This window comes from Gorilla gorilla, chromosome 1, assembly GCF_029281585.2.
Source record: "Gorilla gorilla gorilla isolate KB3781 chromosome 1, NHGRI_mGorGor1-v2.1_pri, whole genome shotgun sequence".
Taxonomy (NCBI): domain Eukaryota; kingdom Metazoa; phylum Chordata; class Mammalia; order Primates; family Hominidae; genus Gorilla; species Gorilla gorilla.
The window spans coordinates 75,153,835-75,181,768 of NC_073224.2; the positions used below are offsets into that span (position 1 = coordinate 75,153,835).

Sequence of the window (27,934 nt, forward strand, 5' to 3'; positions counted from 1 at the left end):
AATGGTCAGGGATTGAGGAAGAATTATGTCTCATGACTTAAACAAAGAAGCAATTCTTAGCAGGATATCTTATTAGAACCTTGAAACAGAGCTTGGGAGTCTCTCTAAAAGCTGTACCACTCAACTAAGGGTTCTCAGTCTTCCCTTTGACCCTTCCTCCCCTGACAGCACCTCGAAGTCTTTCCAAATAGTCTTTCTGAATTGCATTTCACATATGCAGGGCTTTGAAATCCCTTCGACCCCCACTCCACTCTCTCACACACAAACTCTAAGACCCATCTGAAACTTAACAACAGATATTTTATCTCTACTTCACTGGAAAAACAAGGCCAAAGTCAAATGCCATGCCTAAAACTCACAAGCTAAATTAGTAAAATTAAGACCAGAACTCAGAATTTCTATAGCAAAGTATTTCTTGTCCCTCCAATTTACCTTTTCCCCCTCTCACTACTAAATTCTGAAAACATATTTCGATTCATTGTCCCCATGCTTCCTGTGGACTTCTGTGACATTCTCTTGTTTTCTTCCAAATTATCTCATTTCTGTCTCCCATTCAAATATTCCAGTCCACAGAATATAGCCTCTTATCAGTCATGGAAGCTATCACTGTATAGTTGATTCATCCATTAACAACAGCTTAACTTTTATTTTAAGTTCAAGGGTACATGTGCAGGTTTGTTATATAGGTAAATTCATGTCAGAGGGGTTTGTTGTACAGATTATTTCATCACCCAGGTATTAAGCCTAGTACCCAATAGCTGCTTTTTTCTTGGTCCTCTTCCTTCCCCCACCATTCACCCTCCAAAAGACTCCAGTGTGTTGTTCCTCTCTATATGTCCATGTGTTTTCATCATTTAGCCCCCACCTATAAGTGAGAACATGCAGTATTTGGTTGTCTGTTCCTGTGTTGGTTTGCTAAGGATAATGGCCTCCAGCTCCATCCATGTTCCTGCAAAGAACATGTTCTCATTTTTTTTAAGGCTACATAGTATTCCATGGTGTATATGTATTGCATATTCTTTAACCATTGTGTCATTGATGGGCATTTAGGTTGATTCCATGTCTTTGCTATCATGAATAGTGCTGCAATGAGCATACGCATGCATGTGTTTTTATAACAGAATGATTTATATTCCTTTGGGTTGTAAGCAAACCCAGTAATGGGATTGCTGGGTTGAATGCTAGTTCTGTTTTGGGGTATTTGAGGAATCACCCCACTAAAACAGCTTCTAAGGCAATCTCCTTTCACCACACTTGTGTCTTTTTTTTTGCCCCTACACTATTCAGAGAGAGATAATTGCAATTGGAGCAGAATAAAAGTTAAAAGTAAACAAGAAAACACTTTCTGAATGGGAAGGGACAGATGCAGGGACCTGCCAATTTCAGTGTGTAAGATGGAGCTCTTTGATTCAATCAGGTCTGGTCAGTTAAATACAATCAGGGAAGATGTGGGCCAGACCTCAGAGAAAACTGTTCCTGAATATTAGTAGAAAGATCCAAAGGAACTAGATGCCAAGAGTTGTTGAGGGTTTTAAGGGAGGTAGGAAGCCGTTTTCTCTGAGATCGTTAAGACGTGCACCTTCCCTATGAGCTGAAAAATGAATTGCAATGATATTTGTATAGCTAGCTCTGTGTTTATTCGTGATTACAAATCAGTCCTTCTGTAAGGCTGGCTAGCTCTGATGGTTCACCAGTAAAGCTCCAGATTAACAGGGTTTATTCACTCTATGGCTTAGCCAGTGGCCAAACCCCCCAGCACCCCAACATTCCTTGGCAACAAAAACTGAGTCTACACCCAGCACCCAGATAGGACTTTGTTGCCAACAAACATTAGCAGGTATCAGCAATAGCAATGATGAAATTGTGACTTTTAAGATAATTTTGTTATTAAATAATTGAGCTACAGTTTGAGGGTGGCTCAGAGCAATTTCACTTGGGTGACTACTTGCCAGGGATGCTGTAAAGAGGATGTCCAAAATTACATTGTTCTCATTGCTAGAGATCTGTAAGAAGTTAGTGTATTTTGTGGAAAAGGGGCTTCTGTAACCAAAGAAATTTGGGAAACAGCAGATTATATTTTCTTCTGAGCCCGTGAGAAGATCCACAAAAAAAGAACATTATTTACCTTGTTTATTCCACCATTTCATAAACACTTTTGATCATAGTGAAACCCTCATTTTCAGAGAAAATCTAGTAACACATCGAAGAACATAGCCTATGAAGTGTAGGAACTACAGTGGGTCAGAATCTGGAATGTGTTTCTCAATTCTATAAAAAACCAATGACGAGCAGTGTCTTTTGATTCAGCATTTTGTGAGTATGTTTTGGTGTTGCTTCAACCTATATTCAGGCAGAAACCTTAACTGTCTGCTCATTTCTGTATCTGGCACCTAACAAAGGGTTTGGCATGCGTAGATGGTCGAATAATCAAAAAACGTCCACAATTCTAATATGAAGATTCTCCTATTAAAAATACACTGATACAATTCATTCTGATAGCCCCCTCTCAATCTGTGGAGATTTCTCTGAATTGCCGCAAACATTATCCACCACAGTGGGGCCTGCTGGATGAAAAAAGAGGAGGATGGGAACTAGAAGGAGAAAAGCATAGCTGGGAAGACACCAGCACCAGCAAGGCCCTGGGGGTTCTTGAAGATGACTGACAGCTTAAAAGGTTCTTCTGGAGAAAGCAGCTTGACAGCTCCTGTAGGTTATTCACACACCTTTTAATAGGCTTGCCCCACCCTCTCCACACCTTGCTCCTCTCCCTCCTGTTTCATTCTTCCTGGCCAACTGGCTTCCACTTCCCTTGCATGTTTGTCCACGGGTCAGTGACACACCCGGTAGGACAAAGGGACACACCTCGGCAGGAAGCAGGCTAGCAAAGGAATGCATGCTTCCCTTTTTCAAAATGGCATGGTTCTTTCTGATGCCAGTTGGGGCTTCAATCTCCTTCTGATTCATCATTATTAAAACAAAATTGTCCAGTGTAGGAGAGACAATGACTCAAGTGTCCTTTGAGATTAAAAAAGCAGCAGCAACCGACAACTCAAGGCAGCAAGTACCCAGAAAGCACGTGAAGTGGAAGTCGGGGTGAAGCTGCCAGTTCAACCACAGAGTTGTGACTGTTTTCTCTCTCGTGGTGTGCACGTGTCTGTCTCAGCAGGAGGTGCAAGAGAGGAGGGTTGCCTGTGAGAGGGAGAATCACTCATTCTCTCTCTACAGCATCCCCCCAGCTTCTGTGACACAGTGGCAGTTCTCGCAAGCTCCTTTCATGTAAGACTTGCACTCTATTTTCCCCAGCGACTCTTCCTTCAGGAACACGGGACAGCCATGCTAAGTACTCCAATCAAGATTCTGGCCCCAGGAGAACCTTCACAGCCCGGACCTCTACTGTGGAGCAGCTAAGGGAAACCAGGGCCCTCCCTGCAAAGAATGCTGCCCAGAAAACGCCAGCCCCTCCATCCCACACCACTCATGCAACACCTACTATCGGTCAGGCATCACAGGAGAGTGCTTCTCTTTGGTCAGTGTCCTCTTACATGGGGCACTGATGCTCCTCCCATCTCCCAACACCCTCCCCACCCAGCCCTTCCCTAGACTGGCACGCTGGCTGCTCTCCATCTTCCTCACCTGCCGATCCCCTGAGTGACACATACATGCACACGTGTGCACGACGAGGGTGATGACAGAGAAAGCAGTTCGGGGGCGGCAGCCCACCTGCACAGGAGTGCTCAGCGGGTACCAGTCCTGACATTGTGGGAATGTGTTCCTTTGGGAACCTGACTGATGGGGGTGGCGAGCTCACCCACTCCCTGCGTAAACAGGCACACATGGTAATTATCACATTAATCTCCAGGGGACTGGGGGAGATGCTGCAAGGTGGGGTGGGAGGAGGATTGGAGAGAAAGATGGGGATAGAGCAAGCAGGAGGAAAGGGGCCCCATGGGTCCCCTGAGCTGAGGCTATGCAGGCAGGGCCCAGACCCCAGCCCCAGAGACAGGTCTCTAACAGGGTTCCCCAGGGCTCCATGGAAAACATTCTCCCTGTCTGTGCACCCTCTTCACAGAGCAGCTGTAACCTGGGAGGCTGAATTGCCTATGATTGAGTGGGGAGGCTGAGTGTGTTGGGGCTGGGAGTAAGGCAGATGCTGATTCCATGGTCCTTTCAGAAGCAAAGGGTCTCTGGGGAACACCTGCTCCAGAGGCTGTCAGCAGCACCTGCTGGTTAGAGCAGGGCTGGCCTAGGCAGGGCTTCCTCCACTGCAGCACTGCCAGCACCTGTGGAGAGACAGTTCTGTTTGGTGGGGGCTCTCCTGTGTGTGCCTTAGCAGCATTCCTGGCCTCTACCCATTAGAGGCCACTAGTACTTCTCCAGATGCAACAATCAAAAATTGCCAAATGTTCTGGGGGACAAGATTACTTTTGATTAAGAACTGCTGGACTCAAGGCTCCATCTCGAGGAGAGATCTTCGGCTTCCTTAATTATTAACTGAGCTCAGGTCAGGAGATGGTTGGAGCAGCCAACATAGGCTAGCAAAAAAGCCAGGCCATTCATCTCTGCAGAAGCATCTGTCCAAAGCCTCTGCTGACCACTCCTAGGGAAAGGAAAATTCACAGACCAGCGAGTGGGGAAAGAAAGAGGCCAGGGACTGATTCAACTGCTTCACACCTTCCCTCACAGCCACACACACCTGGCCTCCTGCACCTCACAGGCCAACACACCCTCCCCTAGGCTCCCATTTCCTCCAGCACCAAGTATGACAGCTCCTATCCCACTCCGAGGGACTTGGATTCCATGTCTTGGAGCTGAAATGCCATATTTTTTATTCAACACATTCATGGGCCACCTACTATGTGACAGATACTTTTCTATGTGTTCAGGATGATGAGCAAGACAGTCTCAGTCCCAGCTCTTTGAAACTTGTGATCTAATGGGGGAAACACCCATGAAGCAAGTGAGCGCACAAATGTAACTTTAACTCTGGAGTGTGGTCAGTGCTATGAAGGGAGCACAGGGAACTGGGGCAGGTGGGCCTGCATGGGTCCAGGAGATCAGAAAAGGATGTGCTGAAGTTTTCAGGGAAAACAATAACACGGGAGTCTAAGAAACTACCTTGGCTGAGACAGCAGAAGCCAGAAAGGCAGTGAAAAGATTAATTATGGAGGTAGAAGAAAGATGGAGAAAAAGATTAAGATGAAGACATGCCAAGAAGTGGGGGACCTATAAGAAGAAAAAAGAGGGTGGGGAACGCCCTCTCAGAATGAACTGCTACTACCTTGCAGGAGCAGCCCCCTGGAGCTCTGTGTGGATGTTATGCTGAAATGCAAGTCATAAAGGTACCCAGGATTTTGTCAAAATATGTATCACTGGACAACCAGCCTCTAGATAACCTTAAGGTCTTCCTCACGTCCCTTCCTAGGCACTCTATCCCCCACCCCAAATGTAACATCATCCCAACTTTTAGAACAATCACTAGATTGACCTAATTGGAAATCCCATCTGAACACTTTCCTGCATGTGCTGAGCCATCCACAGGAATCAGCCACCCAGGACAGCCCTCTCCCACCCTACTCCTGCCTTCCTCCCTGCGCGGCTCTCACCAGTAAGGACGTGGCAGGCTCTGTGGCATTCTGGCCCATGTCTCATCCCCCAGCTGCTACGTAATTGTTGGCTGGTAATAACTCACACCTGCCTCGCTCCTGTACGCTTTTCAGATGCTTGCCCTTGCCTGACAGACCAGCTTCACCTGGAATGTTATTCCTGTCCCTGCTGGTGATGATGGGGGGCTATAACAGATAACTACCTAATGTAGGAGTTATCAATGGCCCAGCCCTTTTGCCACTGGGTAAGACAATTGCTGTGGTGGAATTCACACTTTGGGCTGCCCATGGAACCAGGCTGAGGCTTTGCCTAGTTTTTCCCTTGACCTATCCTGCTTCCCTCACATACCTTTAGGTAACTCCTAAGAGCAGTCCCTCATTAAAACACTGCCACAAGAAGCTCAGTTTCACAATCAGTTTCTAGGGAATTTGATTTAAGCCATTCTATCAGGGTTTTGACCCACCATACAAAGCTGGCAACACCCCTCCCGAGTCACACCAGTTGGATGGTGTTTCTACCTCAAAGCCACGGTATGATTCCTCTGACCACACCCACATTTTAGGAAAAGGATACAATGTACAGCATGCCCCACACATCACTGGGCAATTAAATGCCTATAACGGGTTTCCTGCAGACTAGGAAATCCAGTCATACTCTTGGAAGAGGATGATGAGACCAAGTCATCCAACTCATCATTCCATAGGAGAGGAAACTGAGCCCCAAGGAAGCAAAGCGACTTCCCTGAGGATCCAAGCAACTTATCAGCAGATCTGGGGCCACAATCTAGAACCAAAATGGGTCAACTTCTTGCAAACCCTTGACTCTTCATGTCTGCTTTAGTTCCAGAACTCTTAAAAGCAATCCTACCCATACTATTACTACCTTCTAGGGCAGAACAAAAGACAGATAGGACAGTCACCACTAGGATCTTACAGCCAGAAAAATGAAAGCTGTCTTCTCAGCCCCCAGGCAAGAGGCAAAGGTTGGGGAGCAGGGGAAAGTGAGGACCTAGAGCTCCAAGTGAAACATAGGCACCTGCTGCCACCCAGCCAGGAGGCTGAGCCTGTCAGGCCCAGGAGCAGGGTGTTTCACTGTAACTTGGAGCCCTGAGTATATTTAATAAACATACTAAGTCTCCCCACACAAACAATCTCCGGAGGCAGCATCTGGCTTAGCCAGGGGCCGTTATGAGTAAGCAAGGCTTCCCACACATTCTGGTCATTCAGAATCCTCTGGACTTGATGCAGCCACCATCTCCCCGCTGCCAAGAATGTCAGTGATTGTCACTGAGGATGAAGCAGTGCCTTAGTCCAGAACCACATTTCACCACCTATTCTTCCCCTTCTTTTGCCAGTGGGAAAATGCAGCAGAGTGTTTGGCAAAGAGGAGGAGCACAGAAAGAAACACTCCTCCACCCAACCTACAAGCAGCCACACGATGCTACCGAGACCAGGGTCAGGAGCTCCGGCCGGTCAGCTGCAAGGGCTGGCATGGCCCACCCCAGATGTGGGCAGTCCTCACCACTGGCACTGGGCAGGCAGGTACCCTTGTGTCAGTGAAAACCCATCCACGCTCCTGGGAGGACAATTCAACAGCAAAGAGCGGTGCCACATAGGACTACGAAGGCTGCCGTGGCAGGGTCTGCAAAAGTGGGCACCTCCAATATGGGCAGGGCTCAGGGTCCTGCTGTGCTTAAAATCCCTCTGGTTAAATCCTAGTAATTCCAACATTGATGTCATGTGATATTTATCCTGTCCCTCCCCTCTCCCTTTCTGAACTCTGACACAGAAGCCCAACAGGGAGATGCCGGATCCTCTAAAGACTTTAAGGTCTTCTTGTAACTGCTGGGGCTGATGTGGGTTACATAGGGTTTAATATTTTATTCTCTCTACTTTTGTGCATGACTGAAAATCTCTATAATAAAAGTTTTAGGGTTTTTCTCCAAAATAAAATTAGTTTATTTAAATAGTTCTGGGTCATGGGTGAATTTTAAAAGAAAACCTTTTTTAGTCAAAACAGTGAAAAATGTTATTAATAATAGTGATGATAACCTGTGGGGGGAGTGAGGGGGCAGAAATGAGTTATTCTTAAAAATTATTTTTATATTTTTGCAACTATCATGCAATAACAAAGTGTTGTTTTAGGGTTTGAAAAAACAATGATTATCAGAAAAAAATTAAAAAGAAGGCCCTCTGCAACTGCAGCCCAGGGTGCTGGGGAGGCAGATGCTCTGGGGGGCCAGGACGGAGGCAGCTGACCCTGTGCTGGGCCATCCAGGCTGGGATCCCACTTTGCTTTGGGAAAAGGCCAGTGTGTTGCTCTGACACCACTCCCACTGTATGCAGATCAGCCAAAGCAGGTGAATTTAAGAGAGGATTAAAGAGAACATGCCCAGTGGTGATGAGCTAAAGCGCATCACCCCTTTGCCCCTTCTACAGGGCTTGCTGATGAGAGATTTGTATTCTTTAAAGAGAGGCAAGCACCAGAAAGGGCTCTGAAAACAAGAGGGGAGGTGAGTATCAGAAACACAAAAGAGTACAGGAGGCTTCATATATCCTCTATTGTGAACGTTTAGTGCAGTGCCCATCCTATTCCAGAAAGAACATGCTGGATAATACCAAGGTAACTGCTCTTCAACCAATCCCTCTCTGATTCTCCACTTTGTCCTATGGTTGTCAGGAATCGGTCCTTCTGGTTGCCATCATTTATTGCTTTTCCTGATGTTCCCCTCTCCCCTCTTACTAACAAATCACTATTTCCCACTCAGTCTAATATGAGTACTCTAACCTTTATCATCTTACAGATTCTAGAGCTGGAAGGAATCACAGCATCTTGCACAAACCCCTCATTTTACAGAAGAACCAAGGTTCAAAAGCCAAGTGACTGCCAAAAGGTACTCCACTTATTGGTTACGGAAGTAGAACCAGAATGCAGGACTTCTGACCTCCAATCAACTCTGCACAGTTCTTCTGTTCTGTCTACTCTGTTTAGCACCTAATTATATACAGCCCTGCTCCCTCTTATTATTTTGTATATAATTAGTGTTGCCCCAGGCCAGGCGCGGTGGCTCACACCTGTAATCCCAGCACTTTGGGAAGCAGAGGCGAGTGGATCACAAGGTCAGGAGTTCAAGACCAGCCTGGCCAAGATGGTGAAACCCCGTCTCTACTAAAAATACAAAAATTAGCCGGATGTGGTGGCGGGCATCTGTAGTCCTAGCTACTCAGGAGGCCGAGGCAGAAGAATCGCTTGAACCCAGGAGATGGAGGTTGCAGTAAGCCGAGATCACACCACTACACTCCAGCCTGGGTGACAGAGCGAGACTCCGTCTCAAAAAAAAAAAAAAATTTAGTGTTGCCTCATGACCTCATTTGAAAGCTACCCGAGGTTGAAGACCATGATTGTCTCTCATTTCCTCTGAAGGTTAAGACCACTGAAATCAGACCTGCAAACACTGCCATTTAATGAAGACAGGAGCAAGGATACAGATGTCATGTAAGGCTTCCTGAGACTGTACTTTCACCCAGACATGAAGTGGAAGGTGGATTCAGATGGCCAATCAACAGAGGAAGACATTCCAAGGAGAGAGAAAGAGGTGGGAATGCTAAGGCCACAGTGGGCTGCCTTTGGTGGCAGCAAGCAAGGCAAGGTAAGACCTGAAGGATCAGATCATGGAGGACCCTGAATGGTGGCATAAATTGTTTGGATTTGCTCAGTCCCCGTGAACTCTTCCTTCTTTCTTCTCCCTCCTGTCCCCTTACTCCACCAATTACAAGTCCTCTCATACTTGAAAACACTGCTAAGCTGCTATAAGGTTTCCCCTAAACATGTCATTCTACTTCACTCCAGAATTCCCCCAGCAATTAGGCACACCTCACAGTAGCATACATATTCGTTCAACACTTTTGAGTGTGTACTCTGCACAAGATGAATGAGAAAGGAAAACAGTTCTCAAGGGCTTTGGTATCCATAAGAAGGCCAAGTCATGAGTACAAATACCTATAATAGAAAACAGAACATTAAGTGCTGCACTCAGGCATTCATTTGCACTTATTTATGGACCTTCTTTATATGTGTTCTGTCTCTTTTACATATTGTTCCTCCATTCCCATTAGGGCTGAATGTTTCTTAAAGACAGAACTGCATCTTTATTTCTGTGTTCACTCTACAAATGCCTAGAATATTACTCCACAAACAGGAGATTCTCGATAATGTTGTTTACTAATAGGAGATTAGAAACCTGCTGGCATTCTTCTGCTTCACAAGCCTATATAAGTTTCCTTCTCTGGAAATAAATATATCACCTGTAAAATGTCATCTCTGTTGACATACAGCAAGTACACTTAGCTCACTCAAATATTCAGCACAGCCTACAAGGGCAGATGCTCAAGAAAAAAGCTTCAGATAATCATTTTTCTTGGCTTCCATTCTTCCCTCCTCAATGAATTCTGAGCAGAAGGCGAATTAATTTATCATTGAACATCTCTGTTTTAATTAATGATTGTGTATCAAACACTATGTAAGTCTGGTTAGCCCCACTGGTTTCCTGAAGAAGCCCTAGGACAGTTAGTTTCGTTTATTCTGTGGCCACAGGAAACACTCCTATTCCTTAATAAAAACAGGTTGAAAGCAAGGAACCATGGCTTGTAAGTCTTTGTATCTCCAGAACCCAAGACAGCATCAATGGAAGACATCCTCAATAAGTCTACATCAGCATTGATGCAGTGATAATGAAATGTCAGTCCTACATGCCTATTAATTACCCGAAGGCCTGAGGGTACATGGGTGAGTCACTCCAAGATGGCCCTATGAGGTCAGTTTCTCATAGCACACTGAGCTACAGATGTGCACAAAATATCTTCCCATCACCTCTTTGACAGACCTTGGGGACAGTCAGTCCCCAGGCTGGTCAGCTCCATTTGTAAGTAGCCTCATCCACTTCCCGTAGTGCCATATAATTGTTATTTATAGAAATCACTGTGTCAGGCAACCATCTGTGAGGGACACTGATGCCGAATTCCTCCCTTGAGTAGGTGCCTGTATCAGACAACAGATGTGGGGTTCCTTCCCACTCAGACTCCATATTTCTCATTTTGCTTCTCCTCTTTCTCATGGACTCTAACTCTCAGGTTCCAATTCTGCCATTCCCAACCCCCTTCTCTTTTCTCATCTCTTGATTTGTGATGATTCATACTCTCTCATTCACTCTCCTGCTGCCCTCCTAGAAATTCATCTTGGTTTTCCTCTTTGCCCAAAGATACACAAAGCTCATTCCAAATGAGCATCCCCATTAGTTTGGGGCACAACAAGATTAAAATAAAACAGAGATAATAAAGTAATCATGTTCATTGTTTCTCCAATCTGGGAAACATCGGAAAGAATCCCTTTTTACTTTGACCACTTTGCATAGCTCTCTCTGCCGTTCATTAGGGTGGAATGTAGGAAGAGCACTGAAGATGCGAGAACAACACAAGAATGCACGTAAGCTGTCGGAAGGCAGAGCTGACCTAAACCCATGCAGACCTCTTTCTGGAAGTACTAAGAAGACATAATTAAAACATCTTTATCCGAACATTTTCCTGTCACTTAGACCCTAAGGCTCCATGTATCAAAGGGGAGAAAAATAATAATGGTTTCCACTTGTTAAGCATCTACTCGGCTGGGCGTGGTGGCTCACACCTGTAATCCCAGCACTTTGGTAGGCCGAGGCGGGCGGATCACGAGGTCAGGAGATCGAGACCATCCTGGCTAACACGGTGAAACCCCATCTCTACTAAAAATACAAAAAAATTAGCCGGGTGTGGTGGCAGGCACCTGTAGTCCCAGCTACTCGGGAGGCTGAGGCAGGAGAATGGTGTGAATCTGGTCAGCGGAGCTTGCAGTGAGCCAAGATCATGCCAATGCACTCCAGCCTGGGAGACATAGCGAGACTCCATCTCAAAAAAAAAAAAAGGCCTCTACTCTACTCTAAGCTGGACATTGGACCAGGTGCATAGCATACATTAATCTTCACAACCATATGCAAGAGAGGGGCTATTGCAAGTGTACATGTAACAAACTGTATTGGTTTGTTTTCACAGTGCTATAAAGAACTGCCCAAGGCTAGGCAATTTATAAGGAAAGAGGTTTAATTGACTCACAGTTCAGCATGGCTGGGGAAGCCTCAGGAAACTTACAATCATGGCAGAAGGGGAAGCAAGGCACCTTCTTCACAAGAAGGCAGGATGGAGAATGAATGTAGGAGGAACTACCAAACACTTATAAAACCACCAGATCTTCTGAGAACTCACTCACTATCATGAGAACAGCATGGGGGAAACTGCCCCCATGAGTCAATCACCTCCACCTGGTCTCTCCCTTGACACGTGGAGATTGTGAGGATTATAGGGATTACAACTCAAGATGAGATTTTGGGCGGGGACACAGCCAAATCATATCACAAACCAACAAGCAACAATAACAACACAACCCAGGCTCAGAAGGCACAGGGGATGTGCCCAAGCTCCCACAATAAGCATGTGAAGCTGGGTGAAGATTCAGAATCCACACCCAGCTTGGGCCTCTCCTCAAGAAGCTATATTGTATTGCCTGGGTTAGAGGGCAAGGGGGTTAGAGATAAAAATAGCAATGTTTTAACTTACAATATATTTGAGAAGGGAGCGATGGATGCTGGTATTTACAACAATGCCAGCAGAGAAAATAGTTTCTAATTTCATATTGTAATCCTATTCCAATGTTGTGTTGCTTCAATTCCTTTGATATCTACACCCTAACTTGGCAATTCCTTCTCTGCTCTGGATGTCAGATAAGGTTGGAAGACTGTCACAGCAAATTCCCTGGCTAGTTGTACAACAGCCATTCTGTTGCCAGGGAGATCTTGTAAAGTGGGGCAAGTGATTCCCAGGCACAGCTGGTTTCATTCTTCAGAGCAGGGAAGAGTTGTCATTTCTAACCAATACATCTTGCCCTGTCTCTCCCCTGCTTAATACCTTGAAATGGGAATTTGCCCATGCCAATCCCCTACCATGACTGACCCAACCTAGCCTCTCTAGCTCATCTGTCTCTCACAGCATCTGCCTACCTGTATACCAAGTCACACAGCCACATCCAGCTTCTTGCAATTCTATGCCACATTCTTTCCTATGTCTACACTATTGCTCATGTTGTCCCCACTGCCTATAATGCCTTTCCTACCTTTTCCACCTGAAAAGCCTCCACTCAATCCCTGACTGAATGTTACCTTCACTAAAAAACCTTCCCAGAGTCAGTCACTCCCTTATGCCCTGCACTGAATTCCACCATACCACTTAACTGCAACATAATCATTGTGGGCTGGTATGTTGTTCACTTCTACAATATTTGACACCCTCAAGAACAAGAAGCAGGTTTGCTTTGTCTGTTTCTGGCCCAGAACCCAACTTAGCTCTCAGTAGGTGCTCAGCAAGTGTTTTTTGAATGAATAAACAAGTAAGTGAATAAGCTGAATGTATGGCTCCGATTAAATCTGAGACAAGCAGAAACGATGAAAGACAGAAAGACACAAAGACACACAGAAAGGAAGGAAGGCAGGCAGGCAGGCAGGAAGGAAGGAAGGAAGGAAGGAAGGAAGGGAGGAAGGGAGGGAGGGAGGGAGGGAGGAAGGGATTAGAAAGATTTCCCCAAGAGTTAATTAAGTGCCTAGAGTTTTGTGGTTTTTTTTCCCACCACTAAAATGGCAAAACTAGTAGATGATTAGAGGGGCTTTATTAGGGATGATCACTTAATAACCCCTTCCCAGGTATATCTTGCCACAAAGAACTTCTAATCCTCTCTGTAAGAAGAAAGTCTCTATCACTCTTATCTCTGATGAGCTCAGGAAAGGATTAAAACAAAACTGGTAGATTCTGCTTTCTCATATAGCTACAGTCTCAGCTGTGAAGCTGGGTCTAAGAGTCAGAAAAGAGAGACTTGACTCAACATGAATGTGGACTGTGGTCCCTGTAGAGCCCCAGACAAAGATTGGGAAACTCTCTCCCTGATTTCCAAATAACAAGAGGAAACCACTTCTCTCAGGGATGGGGGTGCATATCGAAGAGGGGAGAGGGCAGCCTCTTTGGAGAAGGTTCAGAAAACACAGCCTCTTTGCTGATGGGCATTGCTAGGAAACGCTCTGATAATGCTGACAGCACCAGCCCCGTGGCATTTGGGCCTGAAAGTGACCCTGGTTCTCTAGATGGCAAGACTGGTCAAGGCTAAGCTTGAAACTCTCACTCCCCAGCCTGAGGATTCTGCCTTCCTCAGCTGTGTCAACCAGAGACTGTAAAGCCTCAGTCCTGACAATCCCCCTCCCTCCTCCAAAACAAGTTTCATGGTCCAAATCCTGGCCATCCATCAGGGCCTTTCTTATATTCCATTGGGGTGCACTGATTCTCCGACAGCCAAGTAAGGCTGCTTCCTCTGACTGGTGCTCCAAGGGATTTTCAGGCCTGCTTTGGAATTCTCTAATCCCCACATTGAGGTCCAGCCCCCATCCATTCTCTTGACAAAATCCTGGAGATTTATTTAGTCTGGAAGATATCAATTTCTCTAGGCCAATTCTGTGATATTCAGCATCAGGTCAAAATATGTTGGTAATAAGAGTCAACGTGTTTTGGAGTAATTACTATATATGTTTTGACTACATTATCACATTTCATCTTCTCAGTAATCTGCTGAAGCAGAAACTAGTACTACAACCTTTTCCTCTGATGAGGAAACTGAGGCAGAGAGTGGTTAAGTAACTTGCCTGAGGTTGCACAGATAATGACAAGTCAGGACTATATCCCTAGCAGTCTGACCCCAGCACTCTTAACCAATATGCCTTGTATGTGGTACAGTATCTGAAACATAGTAAATGCTCCACAAACATTAGATGTTAATATTATTATTTAAATAGGTTAAGCTCAGTTCCCTTCAGGCAATTCTTGGCAAAGAAAGAAAAATAAATGAATAGGTCATTATTATTTATATTCCTATCATCTAAATATTTTACTTGCCATAAGCAAAGAGTTGGTTGTATACTTTTAAATCTCTTATTATTTGCAGGTTATTACAATACTTATCACCCCATATAATAATTACTTATTTACTGTGTCTTTTGTTCAGATCTGTGAACTCTTAGAGGGCAAGGTTTTATGTTTCTCTAGGTAGCTAGTACCTAATACAGTGTTTCACACTGAATAGATGCTCAATAAACATCTGTTCTATGAATGGATGAATGAGCTAATCAAATACTTTAGAATCAAAATGCAGAGGAATATTCCAGCCACAACCAAATCAAACTGGGTAAACATAGTCTAGAGCAGTGGTTCTCAGAGTGTGGCCCGTGGACCCACAGTGTCAGCATCATTTGGGACCTTGTCAGAAATGCACTTTCTTGGTTCCTGGTGCAGAGTCCAGATCAGAACTCTAGGGGAAGCTCAGCAATCTGTGTTTTAATAAGCCCTTTAGGTGATGCTTGCTAAAGTATAATATAAATAAGAAGTCTACCATGAGTAGCTTTAGCTGCTACATTGATGTATCATAACTAGGAGTAAAAAAAGAGAGAGAGAGAGATCTGGGGAAGGAGAAAGCTTGAGGTTGAGTGGGGAGGAGGAAAGATGACAGAAGGCTGTGGGGAGAGATGGAGAGGGAGGAGAAGAGGAGTGGGTGACAAGGAGATTGATTCACCTTGCAATTGCCTCTGAATCAAATGGGTTCATGATCTCAACTGGTTGCTGCCATAGCAACAGGTACAGCCCCTCCCACAACCCCTTCTCTAGGATGACCAGGCATCAGACACACCTACACTGAGTCCTGAACCCTGCAGAAGGATGTAAGTTTCAGGAGTTGGAAAAACAGAGGGGAAAGCTTAAGGGAGGATCTTCCCACTTGGGTTCTGGCCCCAGTGGGGCTCCTGGAAAGGCTGCTTCATAGCATAAAGGTAGAAGAAAGCTGTTCTGTCTCAACAAGCGGTGAAGACATATCTGGCTGAAAGCCAGTGTAGAGGTGCTGGGGTGTGTCCTTTGAACGCCAGGTCATACCATAACCAAGTCTGACTAGGATGGCATGGCTGCCCTGTGGGACTTCTTGCAGGAAAAGAATGATCAGCTTATGAGGAAAAGGAGAGAGCCCATCGTAGAGGCAGGGTTAGAAGCAGAGGAAGGCACAGTGAAGTGGGGTTCAGAGAGCAGGGATGGGTTACTCCAGAAGCCAGGTGAGGGGACATACCTGGAGTAGGAGAACAGAAGCAGAACTCACACAAAAATTCAAGGTTGGAGGCTCTGATAGGCTCCTGCCTCTGTGGATAATGAGGAGCAGAAGGCTCACAACATTGTCACTGGCCTTTGCTGGAGTTTCCAGGGCACCCACAAGGCTAGCACACACATAATTGGCCTCCCAAATAAAGCCAAGATGGGGACTGCAAGAGGAGGACATCAAGATAAGCAAACTGCACAATGCTCTACATGTTCGATGGAAATAACTTAGTAAAAGCAAGTTTACAGCCAATTAGACATTAAAAGTAAGATATAATTGCTGTTGCTATGTTTGTTTCCAAGAAGAAATGTGTTATGATTAGACTAACAGGATAGTGTTAGAATTCTGAGCAAACTGCATGGAAGACAGTCTCGCTTTCTCTCTTGCCTCTTGAGAGAGGGAAGCAAATGAGAAAATGCTGAATCAATAAACTATGGCTATGTTCAGAGTATCTGCCCTTAGATAATCTTTGTGCAGCCTTGAACCCTTTTGCCAGGGAGGGGAGAATGTGCTGAGAGATTTCTCATACCTGATTTCTTTTAATCCTCATAATGACCCAATGAAGTCATCATCATCACCCCCATTTTAAAGAAGAGCAAAGTGAGCTTAGAGGTGTGAACTGACACGTAAGTCATAAAATGAGAGCTAGAATTCAAAGCCACATCTGCCTGACTTCAAAGACCACGCTCACTGACCCACAACAAAGGGCATGATCTGTCCACATTAATGGAAAGGGGTGCAAACTGGTGGGCCATGAATTACCCAAGGTCTGTGATGCCTTCTCCAGCCAAAACTGGGTATCTAACTGGACAGGTTATCTCTGTGAGACATCATAGGCTAATAGGAAAACCCTGGCCTTACCTCTTTCTTCTTTGTTCTGTGACATCGGGTAAATCCCTTAACCTCTCCATGCTTTAGTTTCTCAATTTGTACAATGGGAATGATAATTCCTATCATGGGATAGCGCTTTGAAAATCACATGTGAAGTACAGTTTGAGGCCAGGCACAATGACTCATGCCTGTAATCCCAACACTTTGGGAGGCCAAGGCAGGCAGATTACTTGAGGTCAGGATTTCAAAACCAGTATGGCCAACTTGGTGAAACCCTGTCTCTACTAAAAATACAAAACTGAGCCGGGCGTGGTGGCAGGCGCCTATATTCCCAGCTACTCAGGAGGCTAAAGCATGAGAATCGCTTCATCCTGGGAGGTGGAGGTTGCAGTGAGCTGAGATGGTGGCACTGCACTCCAGCCTGGGTGACAGAGCAAGATTCCATCTCAAAAAAATAAAAAAGTGTAGTCTGACAGTTATTAATAATTCCCCTCTCCACCTCTCTGCCTACCATGGTATTCATTGTGCAGTTCACTTCTCTGCCCCTTAACTGCCTCATCTCTACATTGCATGAATCAGAAACAGTGCAGCTAATACACTCCGCTCAAGCTATGGCAAGCAGAAAGCATTCGGTAAGTATTAGCTATGGTGATAAGAATGAATTTGAATGCCTGGAGTGGATACCATGATATTACACTCAGGTTCTGCTTTCAGGGCAGACACTCTTATTCCCCAGCTGCTGCACCCTTCCTTGGAAACTGCCCCTTGCCTCGATTAGAGACACCTCTGAAGGGACATCCAGTTCTGGTGGTGCGAGTCAGCCTTTCCTCTGTTCAACTTTGGCTTTTTTGCATCTTCAGGTGTATCTTCCCAAAGCACACTTTGATAGACGTTCTGCTTGCAATTCTCTTTTGCAGAGCTGACTTCCAGGGAAACCAACCTAAGATAGTACCCATATCATACAGGGTGCTAATAACAAGTAATTGACAACAGTAATAATATTCTCCAAACTCAAAAAGACTACGGTATTTTTTAGGAAACTACTGGAAGCTTTAAAACACTGTTGGCTGGACTGTGCATTCTTTGAATACATGGATTGTGTCTTGAATGTCTTTATGTTTCCTTCAAGTGCCCTGTAGATGGCAGATGCTCCAGAAACATTTGACTTGTACGGGTTCTATTTCCATTTAGCCCAGAATCAAATCAATCTGCATGGGTCCAGGGGGTACAAATTTCATTTCCACGGTGTTGACACATGTGACTCATAACTGGAACACACAGAGGCTCAGCAATAAGGAACTTTATAAATGAAATTCCTCTGACAGGATAACTTTGTAAAACAGGGCCAAACAAATCACATCAGGAAGTGGGTTACATATGGGCTATGACTGTCATTAATTCTTTTTAAATTAAATATTAAATATGTAACAAAGCCCACATCTGTAAATACAGGTGTTACTGACCTGATCCCCAGCATCCTAGCAAGAGGGGCATAAGCTCCTTGGGGGCCAGCCAATCCCCAGCAGCAGGCTCCTTTCAACACCTGCTCCCACCCCATGCCTTGACCAGGGTGACACGGAGAGCCAGTGGCAGCACTTGGAATAAAAGCCAGCTCCCTTACTCCCAAACCTGTATTCTTGGGTTACTCTATACCCTCTATAAACTGGCTCCTCTGGAAATGTACGGATAGAAGAAAAGAGGAAAGGCACAAGCATTGCTCATTCAGTGCAAAGAAACAGGTTAGCTCCCCACTCTTGCTATCCCTCAGGGATATCTCTGTGGAGACTACAGGGTGAAGAGAAGTTGAGAAAAGAGGTGTCATATGAAGAATGTGTAGCTGCCAATATTGCATCAGCTTATTCAATTCAAGGTGAATCTGGTTCAGTCTGAAGTCTTTGGGGCTACACTGGGATGAACTCTTTTAGAATATCAGACAGATTTGTTGCTGTTGATACCGTCTCCTGCACTTCGTGCCCTAATTCTGAAATCCCCTGAAAATCTGAGTTCCAGTGGGATCTTGAGATCTACTTGAAACCTGAGGTAAATCTGATCTCCCTGGGCTTATGGAGTCTTCAAAGGGATCTAGGAATGCCCATGTGGATCATGTGTCTCCCACAAAGGATCTGTCAATGCAAAAAAGTGGTCAAGCCCGGGGTTCCTCAGCTCTCTACTTTCAGCTTGCAATGAGGGAATAAAATGGGCATTTTGCCAGTTGAGCTTTCAGTCTAGTCCCTGGAAGCTGAAGATCTATCTCCTCCTCTTCCTCCCTCAGGTGGTCCAGGGTTTACTTCACACTGACAAGCACCGTCCCACTGAGGGGGCAGGCAGGAGGCCTATCTCACCACCCAGCCATACTGCAACAACGCCCTCTCCGTCTGGGAATACGGCCCAGGCACTCCTCTGGAATCCTGAACACACTGCAGGCACCTTTCTTCTTGCTGAACACCACCAATGCTCAGAGCACGATGCTGGGGGAGCACACTGTGAGAGGACACCTCTGGTATCAGGCAACTTAAGATATATTCAGAGAGACTGAAAACTGCAAGGATTCAAGGCATAGCAAATGATATACAGGCAAGAAAAAAAGACATTTAGAGAGGGGGATAGAGCCTGAAGGTTTGAATGGTCCTACAAGACTTTCTCAAAAGTCATCACCCTGGACCTGAAACATCAGAGCTCTTTCCAGAGTAAGTCTATTCTCAGAGGTCTCCAACAACAGCCCAGACTAATCAGCACACAGCCTGGGCTGCAGGACTACCTATAGTTACCTAAATTAACTGAGGATCATGCACCTGGCTGGCAGCTCGGCCACCCTGGGCACCAGGCCGAGAAAGCTCCCCTATTCTGCAGCTATGCAGCGTCAGGCCAGGTTTGTTTGTTCTTGGAGAGTAGGCCTTCAAAGAGTCCTGGGGCTGAGGGTGAAAAACCCAGGGCTCCTGCCAGCCAGGCCTTCCAGCTGCCTGAGAGCAATTTCAGAAGGTGCTGGCCAGCCTGGCCTGGGAGGAATTAGGTCAGGGTCAGAAATAAACAACACTTGGGAGGTAAGCAGAACTTGAAACCAGTACACATGGACAGCCTCTGTTGGAGACCTCTGGCTGAGAATAAACTTACTCTGGAAAGAGCTCTAATGTTTCAGGTCCCAGGGTGACGACTTTTGAGAAAGTCTTGTAGGACCATTCAAGCCTTCAGGCCCTATCCCCCACTCTAAATGTCTTTTTTTCTTGTCTGTGTATCATTTGTTATGCCTTGAATCCTTGCAGTTTTCAATCTCTCTGAATACATCTGAAGCTGCCTGATACCAGAGGTGTCCTCTCACATGGTGCTCCAAGCATAGGTGGTGTTCAGTAAGAAGAGAGGTGCCTGGAGTGTGTTCAGGATTCCAGAGGAGTGCCTGGGCCGTATTCCCAGATGGAGAGGGCGTTGTTGCAATATAGCTGGGTGGTGAGATGGACCTCCTGCCTGCCCCCTCAGTGGGATGGTGCTTGTCAGTGTGAAGTAATTGACAAATGTTTTCTTTTTAAATAATAACCAAAGTAAGAGATGAATGAATATTAGGTTTTAAGGTTGGGGGGGGGGCATGTTAATTACGCTGCTTTGTCCCATGCATGAAGACAAAGCCCTCAGGAAGAGGTGGAGAGTTCATCTCACCTGGCACCACAAAATTGTTTTCTAGCTGGTTTGAACAACACTATGGCAAGACAGTAGCAGAAAAAGTGTACTAATCTGTTCTTAATTTCTAGGTACTTATTTTGTCTTTGTACATTAAATTACAAAGGCAATATGTATACAACTGCATACAAAGATGTATATAGAAAAAGTTACTTGCCCCCACCCTCCCCCCATTCCCATCCTGCTATGGTAAGTGCTTATGGCCCGATGTGTTTTCTTCCCACCTATCTTCATGCACATTCAAACTTACACATAGCATTTTGCTATTTTTTTGAATGGGATCATACTATACACATTACTCTGTAACTTGCTTTTCTTATTTAAAAAACACACTGTGAATGTGCCTCCAGGACAAGCACCTAGATCTAAACTCATTAAAGTAGACCCACACAGACGCACAGAACCACAGGTAGGCAACATTCCACTAATCTTCCTACTAATGTTAGCCAATCTGATGGATAAAGAATTGGTCCGATTTATTGCTTTAATTTGCATTTTTCTGAGTTTTAGCATCATTTCAGGTGTTTATTGGCCATATGGATTGCCTTTCCTTTGAATCACTTACTCTCTTCCTTTGTCCATATTTCTATATGTTGTCTTTTTCTTATAAATTTATAGAGGCTCTTTATATATACTTATATTAGAATTTTTTTAGGTGTCATTTTTCTCAGTGTATTAATCATTTGTTGACATTACTTATGGTGTCCTTTACCATAAAAAATCTGTAATTTCTATATAATCATTTTTAATGTTGCTAAGTCAAAAATGAGAGTTCCCACTAAAACTGAAAATATTCATGTTTTTTCCCTCTCAATCTTATTTAGGGGTGCCCTCCTACTTCATGAATATAGATTGAACTTACAGATTGAAGTAAGACAATTCACACTACAGAAACTCCACAGTGTATTTGATAGAAAAGTTGAGAGAGAAATAATAGTGAAATAACCCCTCCCTGGCTATTAGGGAAATACATGTTGCAAACAACTTTTCCCCACAACTCACTCCATGTAGAAGGCTAAGCAAAGATCATCAGCTGCTTCACTGCTTGTCCTGAGACTGAAACTCCTCAACACCAAAGTCCTTCCAGTTAGTTCATCCCAAACCTGCCTTTGATCCTGGTCTTCCTTGGATGGGCATCACCCAAGCAAGCACCTCCTCACATCTTCAGATCCTTCAGTAACCCCTGCCCTGGGAAGCCCTCCCCAGACAGAGGGACTCCGTGCTACCACAGCTTCTCTGTACTCCTAGGATTTGCATTTACCATTTCCTATGGTAATTGTTTACCTGTCATTCTTACTTATATTCCCAGTCCCTATCACTGGGCCTGAGACATAGTATTTACTCCTTAAGTAGTTGCTGAAAGAAAGTGAGCAAAGAAAAAAAGGCAAGAAAATCAAGAAAGAAGCACTAAAATCCAAATCTGAATATTAGCAGTTAACTGCCAACTCAAGATCAATCAGTAATGAATGTTAAACACTGCTGAAATTACAGGGAAAGTTAATGAAGGAGAAAAAAGGATTCCATTTACAAAAAGCTGATTGACACACAAGATTTCAAGAACATGCCTGGTTCCTAAAGAAAGGCCCGCCTACACTTCGGGGTTGCAGGGCTGTCTTTCTCTCGCTACCATATTTCACTCTAGGACAAATGGGTTTTGGTCAAAGTCTAAATATTCACTTTTTAGACTCCTAATGAGTTTTGGAATGATCACTATCATTCAGCCCTAACTGCAGCCAATTTTCTCTGAGTTAATCTTGACATCAACACCCCACCTAAAAGCCTTTTCTATGATAAAAAGAAGATTCATGTGATAGCATTCACACTTCAAGCTCACATCTTCCAGAAGTGATATATTTTTGAATTGACTATAAGACTACAGAGAAGGCACTGGCAATGAGCTCCTGGGAGAAAGAATTTCAATTTTTTAATAGAAGAATGATAATCTAATTATACAGAGTCCTTCTTGAGAAACAGAGCCACTGTATCCACTCTGTAAACCCTGGACATTTACTCTGACTTGGTCTCATAAGGTCCCTGAGTGTGAGTTTGCTGACGAATCTAAGAAAATGGAAAGTTCTGAGGCACCCCCAGTGATCAGTCCTGAATCAGCAGCTGAACACGTGCATTTGCAGTAGGGCAATCGAGGTTCTCACTTAGGACAGGTTCCAAAGGTTACCGACATTGACTCAAGAGACACACAGTCCATCTCAACTTCTTCATCTCATCATCTCATCATCTTCAATAGCTTCTGGGTGACTTATTTCGCTTTTAAAAAATATGACTTAACTAATCCTATTTTTTAAAACTCTAGCTTACAGCATTAAAGAATATTTCCAATGATCTCAAATGCCAATTTCACAATACAGAAATAATTACTTCACTTTAATACTAAAATGAATATGAGCTAAATGCCAATAACATGGGGTGGGAGAAGGTTAGAAAGAGAAAGCAGAGGTGGGTGGAAAAGACATGACACTAAAACAATGAGATTATTGTATCACAATTCTAAAAAGTTTAGCAACCTGTAGCCTCACCCACTGAATAAGCATGTTAGTGACACAATTTAAACCTTAATCTTCCTAATTTGTAATAATTCAGAACACTTGGGAAGAAGCCTGGTGCTTATACAGCATTCCCTTACCCTGAACCACTGTGCTGCCCAGTGAATTCCCTCTGACCCTCCTGAAGCCAACATCAGTGTTCCCAACACACTGTTCTCATGGTGGCCTTCCTCTGCTTAGAACCCTGCAGTGGCTCTACTTTGCCCACTAGTTAGACACCATGACACAACAGTCTGGGCCTCATCCATTTACCGAGCCTTATCTCCCCCCACTCCTAAGGAGGATCCCTCTCAGAAACATTCACGGTCCTTTGATAATGCATTACATTTTCCAGATACAGGTACCATTTCCTCTCCCCAAGATGCCCCATTTTCACATTCTGTCAATTGATAACTCTTCCTATAAGACCTAGTTCAATAGCTTTCCCTTCTGTAAAACATCTTGCTCTGTGAACAGCTCTCCTTCTTGAATCAATAACTGGTAACCCCTGCAGTACCTGTAACATTGTAAGTGGTAAATAAACATTTATTGAATGAAATGGATAAATGTTCACTGAAATGAACTGAATTTTGAAATTCTTCCTTGTTCTTTCATCTTGCTAGAGTATCTATCATTCTTTTTTATAGGATTTGTTTCTTCTAATTATAAAAGTTATACATGAACATTTAGAAGTACAGAAAAGCATAAACGGGAAAACAAAAATTACCCACAATCATTACCTAGAGATAACCACTCTCATTACCCTTTTAATTGCACATTTTACACCAAGGCAATTAAGAAAATTTGTGTAGTATGGAAGTCCTACGCCCTGGGCATGTTTTCCTGAATTTAGATCAAGTAGCATACTCTACACTAACCCAGCATTTGGTTGACCAGAATCTCTGCTAATGAGCACTCCTACTTAACAGTACAATGAAAGCAAATGTTCTTGGTGATGACTACAGAGCCCCATAAGTTTCTGAAGTGCTTTCTCTTCATGAAAGAGAAAGTGAATCATAAATTCATAGAGCTTTACTGCTCGGAGGGACCTCAGAGAACGTCTATACTTACACTACCTATACTTCCTCCTCTGCATTTGCTGACATGACTAACAATTCCAGGTACTTTTCGTAGATGGGTTTGGACATGGTCTCAGAATCTTTCTCCAGTAAACCATGTCCATACACTGAAAACTGCATGCAAGGTAAATCTAGTTGTCATCTGAGAGTCCATGGCCTCACCTTGTAAATGGTGAAAGGCCCTGAGAGAGGCTGAGTAACTTCCCAAGGTTCAGAAGTCCATGAAAGGCACAGCAGAAAGCAGAACTCTCTAACCTGGCTTTAGTGTTCTTTTCTTTTTTTCACACATCTAAGACATGAGATTAGTTCTACAGGCATACCTCATTTTACTGTACTTTACTGCACTTCGTTTTATTGTACTTTACTGCACTTCACAAATGTTGCATTTTTTACAACCCTGAGTCCAATAAGACTATGGATGCTATTTTTCCAACAGCACATGCTCGCTTCGTGTTTCTGTGTCACATTTTGATAATTCTTCCAATATTTCAAAATTTTTCATTATTATTATATCTGCCATGGTGATTTGTGATCAGCAATCTTTGATGTTACTATTATAATTGTTGTGGGGTGCCATAAGTCATGTTTATGTAAGTTGGTATGCTTAATTGATAAATGTTGTGTGTTATGACTGCACCATTGACCTGCCATTCATTCCCCAATTTCTGTCCCTCTTTTTTGGCCTCCCTATCCCCTGAGACACAACAATATTGAAACTGGGCCAGTTAATAACCCTAAAATGGCCTCTAAGTGTTCAAGTGAAAGGAATAGTCACACTTCTCTGACTTTAAATCAAAAGCTAGAAATGATTAAGCTTAGTGAGAAAGTCATGGCGAAGGCTGAGATAGACTAAAAACTAGGCCTCTTACACCAAATAGCCAAATTGTGAGTGCAAGAGAAAGTTGTTGAAGGAAATTAAAAGTGCAACTCCAGTGAACACATGAATAAGAAAGTTAAATAACCTTTTGCTGATACAGAGAACGTCTGAGTGGTCTGGATGGAAGATCAAACCAGTCACAACATCCCTTTAAGCCAAAGCCTAATCCAGAGCAAGAACCTAAGTCTCTTCAATTCTGTGAAGGCTAATAGAGGTGAGAAAGCTGCAGAAGTTGGAAACTAGCAGAGCTTGGTCCACGAAGTTGAAGGAAAGAAGCCGTTTCCATACATGAAAGTGCAAGGTGAAGTAGCAAGTGCAGATACAGAAGTTACAGCAAGGTTTCCAGAAGATTAAGATAATTGATAAAGACGGGTACACTAAACAACAGATTTTCAATATAGATGAAACAGCTTCATATTGCAAGAAGCTGCCATCTAGGACTTTCATAACTAGAGACGAGAAAATTGTAAGTAGAGAAGACGATGTTTGGCTTCAAAGACTCAAAGAACAGGCTAACTCTCTTGTTAGGAGGTTAATGCAACTGGTGACTTTAAGTTAAAGCCAATGTTCATTGGCCATTCCAAAAATCCTAGGGCCCTTAGGAGTTACGCTAAATCTACTCTGCTTGTGCTCTATAAATGAAACAACAAAACCTGGATGACAGAACATCTGTTTACAGCATGGTTTCCTTAATATTTTAAGCCCACTGTTGAGATCTGCTTCTCAAAAAAAAAAAAAAAAGATTCCTTTCAAAATACTGATAATGCACTTGGTCATCCAAGAGCTCTCATGAACATGCACAAGGAAATTAATGTTGTTTTCATGCCTGATAACACAACATCCATTCTGTAGCCCATGGATTAAGGAGCAATTTCAACTTTCAAGTCTTATTACTTAAGAAATGTACTTCATAAGGCTATAGCTGCCATAGTGATTCCTCTAATGGATCTAGGCAAAGTAAACAGAAAACTTTCTGAATAGGATTCACCATTCTAGATGCCATTAAGAACATTCATGATTCATGGGAAGTGGTAAAAATATCAGTATTAACAGACATTTGAACAAAGTTGACTCCAACCCTCATGAATGACTTTGAGGGGGTTCAAGACTTCAGTGGAGGAAGTAACTGCAGATGGGGTGAAAACAGCAAGAGAACTAAAAATAGAAATAAAGCCTGAAGATGTGACTGAATTGTTGCAATCTCATGATAAAATTTTCATTGATCAGGAGTTGCTTTTTACTTTTTGAGATGAAATCTACTCCTGTAAAGATGCTGTGAACGTTGTTGAAATGACAACAAAAAATTTAGAAAATTACATAAACTTAGTTGATAGAAGAGCAGCAGGGTTTGAGAGGATTGACTTCAGTTTCAAAAAAAGTTCTACTGTTGGTAAAATGCTACCAAACAGCATTACATGCTATAGAGAAATCTTTCACGAAAGAGTCAATGGCTGCAGCAAGCATCATTCTTCTCTTATTGCTATAGTTTGGAAATTTGACCCTCCAAATCTCATGTTGAAATTGGATCTCTAGGGTTGAAGGTGGGGCCTAATGGGAGGCGTTTGGGTCATGGGAGTGGATCTCCCATGAATAGCTTGATGCCTGGTGCCATCCTAATGATGATGAGTTCTCCATTCTTGCTCTATTAGCTCTGTCTAGAATTTTTAAGAGCCTGGTACCTCCCTCCCCACTCTCTTGCTTCCTGCTCTCACCATGTGGCAGGCTCCCCTTCGCCTTCCACCATGAGTGGGAGCAGCTTGACGCCCTCACCAGATGCAGACGCCAATGCTATGCTTCTTGTATAGATTGCAGAACTGTATGGCAAATAAAAAGCTTTTCTTTATAAAATATCCAGCCTCAGGTATTCTTTTATAGCAAGAAAAACACACTAAGACGTTTTAAGACACTGCCACAGTCATCCCAACCTTCAGCAACCACTACTCAGATCAGTCAACAGCCATCAACATTGAGGCAAGACCCTCCACTAGCTAAAGATTAAGACTTTCTGAAGGCTCAGATGATTGTTAGCAATATATTTCTTATTTAAGGTATGTAGATATGTTTTTTCGACACAATATTATTGCACACTTAATAGACTACAACATAGTGTAAACATAACTTTTATATGCACTGGGAAACAAAAATTTGTGTGATTTACTTTATTGTCATTCACTTTATTGCAGTGGTCTGAAATCAAACCTGCAATATCTCCAAGGTATGCCCATATATTGTTTGAATTTAAAATGTATTTTATTGCTGTTCAATTTTTTCAAAATTTGTAATCTACAAAATCTATATAATGTTATTTTATTTAACAGTAATTTCTAAATTTATGGGCCCCAAAAATACCCATCCTCAAATTATTTAATCATTTAATCATTCAGCAAACATTTGAGAACTTTTTCTGTGCCTACTCTCTGTTAAATTCCAGCAAACAAAAATTATATAAAGTGTGGTCTTTTGTCCTTAAGGAACTTATTTTGTTATGTATATGTATACATTAAAGATTTTAAGGTACACTATAATACATACCAAATAAGTAATACAGATGTCAAATGTTACACAAATTTTGAAAAGGGGTTTACCATTGTGGGCCAAACTAGTTAGGGAGAGCCTTCTGGAGATGGATTTTAACTGAGGGGTTGCATAATTGGAAAGGTGGGAATGGGGTTGGGGAATGTTTGTTGAATGACCAAATGGACTTCAATTGCAGCTGATGATGATTAATAATCATTGTGTCCCAGTTATAGTATCTGATTTGAGAAAAAATGATTGTTTTTCTTTTCCTAATTAGCCTAATAAAAGAAATTAGAAAATTTCCTTCACCACAGGAAGTCCAACTGTGAGGGTGTGTTGCTGCTGAAAGGTGCCCAGAAAAAGCTCCTAAGCATAAGTGGGCTGTCGCGGTTTTTTTAAGCAACACTTCAGATCTCTCCCTTGCATCTTCTGGATCCAGGCTCAAATAGACTTCCAGAAAAGGTGAGGGAAGGGAAGTAGAATTAGGAGAGCAAGGACAACAGGACAATGAAATGTGGAGTGGGAAGAGCTTCCTCAGGATTATGATCGGGATTGTGTCTCCC

At 43.5% G+C, this 27,934-nt stretch overlaps 1 protein-coding gene across 1 annotated transcript in view; it reads right to left on the reverse strand.

Annotated features, from left to right (window-relative positions):
• Window positions 1-27,934, reverse strand: part of CACNA1E (calcium voltage-gated channel subunit alpha1 E) — a 497,630-nt gene that overhangs the window by 162,202 nt on the left and 307,494 nt on the right. The gene's annotated exons all lie outside the window — the stretch shown is intronic.